The sequence below is a fragment of the Tupaia chinensis genome, unplaced genomic scaffold (genome assembly GCF_000334495.1).
Source record: "Tupaia chinensis unplaced genomic scaffold, TupChi_1.0 Scaffold000035_1, whole genome shotgun sequence".
NCBI classification, from domain to species: domain Eukaryota; kingdom Metazoa; phylum Chordata; class Mammalia; order Scandentia; family Tupaiidae; genus Tupaia; species Tupaia belangeri.
The window spans coordinates 102192-106308 of NW_006159465.1; positions in this window are offsets into that span (position 1 = coordinate 102192).

The following is a 4117-nucleotide window of genomic DNA, read 5'->3' on the forward strand; positions in this document are numbered from 1 at the left end:
ATAAGAATGATAAAGAGCTTGCACTGTTTTGAGAATCTCATGACCAGAGAAAAGAGAGAGGAGGAAGTACTAAAGCAGTATCTGAGAGAAATTTAAGTAGATGACCATTCTTTCAGAAAAATTTGGTCTCTCTCTTCCGGGAGCCAACCTTCTAGTTTGAGTAATCAGAAAACTAGAACATGGGGACCAACACTTGGTGTAATGACTATGCCACTGGACTCCCATGTACTCAACCGCGGCTCGAGTCCCAGACTTGGTGGCTTAAACTCACACCAGGCATAGGCATGTGTGTGTGTGCCCAAGATCTCGAGAGGAAAATGGGAGAGAAGGGATTGCCACATGGCCATCCCCCGGGGAGTGATTTCTTGCTTTGTCTTTCTGTCTCTTTCTGGCTAGCACATACACCCTATAGCAAAAACCTCTCCAGAAAAAAAAAAGAATTGTAAAAATCAACAAAAAAAAAAAAAAAAAAAAAAAAACAACCCAGAAAATTAAAACGAAAACAAAGTGGAAAAAAGTGAGATGGTTATATAAATTTTTTTAAATTACTTGATTTAATTTTATTTACTCATTTATGTGAATTTGACCAGAGAGAGGCAGAGAGAGAGAGAGAGAGAGAGAGAAAGAAAGTGAGAAAGCAAGCCACCAGGTCTGAGACCCAAACCATGGTCGGTCATGTGGGAGTGTCCAGCGCCCTAACCACCACACCACCTGTTGGTCCCTTTGCATTTTAATTACTTTATTTAATTTTATTTATTCATTCATTTATTTTAATTTGACCACAGAGAGACAGAGAGAGTATGTAAATGTTAAAGCAAAACATAAAGCAGAAAATAGAGACAGGTTGACATTTATACAAGAGAGTTATGAGTACTTGGGGAAAAGCACATCAGTAAAGGGAACATTAAATACAAAGGCTCTGTGACTAAGGCATGCCCAACATATGTAAGAACTGGTCAAGAGGCTAACATGTGTAAACCTATGAAAAGGGAGAGAAGTTAGAAATGAGGTCAAAATATTAGTAGTTGGGGCCAGCAAGTGATGCAGTGGTTAAGGCGACTCCCACATGGCCAACCAGAGTTTGAGTCCTGGACTTGGAGGATTGAAAATCACTCTTGGCACATGTGTATCCCCAAAATCCTGAGAGGATAAAGGAGAAGAGATTATGGTGTGGCCATCCCCCATGGGGATAATTTCTCACTTTCCCTCTCTGTGTCTCCCCAGGGAGCACATATGCCCTATGGCAAAAAGCATTAAAAAATAAATAAACTTTTAAGGTCCACAAGATATACAGATAGAATAGACTTGGTCTGTGAATGAGAGAAGGATGACATACAAGAGGTGATGCAGAGCAGGTAGATATATACAACCACAGCTTAGGGAGAGGTCTAATATAGGTCTATGGAAGGTATCTAACTTTTGGAGTCTATATCATGCAGCTATATTTAAAACACAAGTCTAGATGGGATCATCCAGGTAAAGAGGTCTGAGGCTCAACCCTAGAGCAACCGTTACTTAGAGATCATGGAGATGAGAAGAAACCAGTAAAGGAGATCAAGAAAGAACAGTTATTCACAGACATTCAGGTAGAAGAATCAAGAAAGTGAAGTAACCCAAAATCCAAATGAAAAGTTCTTTTCTTTTCTGTTTTTTTTCCTTCAGAATTTTGCTATAGGGCACATGCACTCATGAGAGTGAGAGAGAGTGAGAGAGAGAGAGAGAGAGAGAGAGATAAAGCACCTTCCAGAGGGAGGGCCATGCCACAATCTTTTTTACTTCACTCTCCTCTCAGGATTCTGGGCATGCATGCACATGTATCCAGCATGTTTTTAAAGCCTCTAGGCTTGGGATTCAAAACTACAGAGTCAGCCATGTGGGATCCAGCACCTTAACCACCATGAAGCTGCTGGCCCACCAAATGAAAACTTATTTTTCCTTTTTAAAAAGGAATTATTCAACTTTATATATTTATTTTAATTTGACCAGAGAGGGGGGAGAGAGAGAGAGAGAGAGAGAGAGAGCAAGCCGCCAGGTCCGATACTTGAACCATGGTCAGACACATGGGAGTCTAGAACTCTTAACCACAACATCACCTGCCAGCCCCAAAAACTTATTTTCAAGGTAGAGGAAGTAACAGTTCTTGTAAGTGCTGCCAACAGATTAAATAAAACAAACAGAACCAAATGAAGTAAGAGATTTATTTATTTAAAATTATTCTTATTTCTTATTATTATAATTATTATTTTTAAGTTTGATGGGGGGAGTGAGAAAGCAAACTGTCAGGTCGAGAACTCACATGGGGGTTCAGTATCTTTTTTTTTTTTTTTTTTAGAAAAAAATTTTTTTTAAATTTAACTTTATTTATTTTAATTTGCCCAGAAAAAGAAAGAGGAGTGAATGAAAGAGAGAGAGAGAGAGAAAGAGGAAAAGTGAGAAAGCAAGCCAACTGGTCCGGGACTTGAACTGTGGTTGGCCATATGGGAGTCTAGCACTCTTAACCACCATGCCACCTGCTGGCCCGGGGTCCAGCATCTTAAACCACCATACCACCTGCCTGCCCCAGTAAGATGATTTATAAATGTTAGAAAAATAAAGTAGAACATAGAGGCAGGTTGATACTGACCTGATCATTGGATTAAACAATGTAGACTTCACAGGAAACCCCGACAAGATTGGTTTTAAAGGAGAATGGGCGAGGAGGGGTAGGCAGCAGGTGGCATAGTGGTTGAGGTGTTAGACTCCCATATGATCGACCACAGTTCAAGTCCTGGACCTGGTGGCTTGCTTTCTCACTATCCTTTCCTTTCTGTCTGTCTCCCTCTGGTCAAAGTTGAAGAATAATGATAATTATTATTTTTAATTAAAAATAATTATAAAAAAGGACAATGGGAAGAATAGCAAATATGGACAAATCTGGAGAAATTTTCCTGTTAAGGACAAGCAAATTATGAAATAAAATGAGAAGGAGGATCTGGCACCAAGAGTAGATGTTTAAAAGGAGGTACAATCAGTGTTTGCTATGGAAATGATCTGGAAAGACAGCAAACATCCTATACTTTAATAAACAAGAGTACAAATAGAGATTGTGGACTTCCAGATAACAATACCCATAATAACAGGACATTGCCTGAGATCATACGAAGAAGGACTAGAATGGTGGATAGATAAATGTAGGAGCCAGCTTCTAAGATGACCTCAAATGAATCCCACTTCCTGGTATTCACACCTCCCACACTATAAGAGAGCTGGCCTGTGGAACCAAACACATAGAGCAGAAATAGTGATATGTCACTTCTGAAGTTAGGTTATAAAAAGACTCTGCACTTTATCTTGGGTGCAAGTTCTCTTGAATCACTCACTGAGGAGTGAGACAGCTGCCATGTTATAAACAGTTCTAGAGAGGGGTTCACCGAGTAAGAAACTGAGGCTTCTTGGCAACAGCCGAGTGAGCTTAGAAGCAGATCATATGTTTTTAAGCACTGCCATCATGACAGCCAAAAATTTAACTGCAACACGTGAGAGAGCCAGAGCAAGACCAGCCAGCTAAGCCACTTTTGGATTCCAGACTTTCAAAAATTATGAGGTAATAAAAAGTTGTTATTTTAAGCTACTAAATTTTAAAAAGAATTATTTTAACTTTATTATTTTTTCCAATCTGACCAGAGAGAGACAGAGAGGGAAAGTAAAAAAGAAAGCCACCAGGTCCAGTACATCAACTGTGGTTGGCCAGTTGGGAGTCCAGTGCCTTTAATCACCATGCCACCTGCTGGCAACCCCATAATTTACTAACTTTTGAGATAAATTGCCACAATAGAGAAGTCATTAGACTAATACCATTTGTCTCACTAGATTATATTCACAAGTTTCTGGGCATATAATTAAGCTTAAATACTGCCTATTGACATAGAAAGAATTCTGATGGCCTCTCCTGTCCAGTGCCATGGAATTACCTCATGAAATGTAGATTCTAAGAATGGTACAGAAATCAACAAACTAACCCCAAGTAACCTTTTTTTAAAAAAATTATTATTTAATTTATTTATTTATTTTGACCACAGGGAGACAGAGGGTGAGAGTGAGAGAGGAAGTGAGAAAGCAAGCCACCAGATTCGGGACT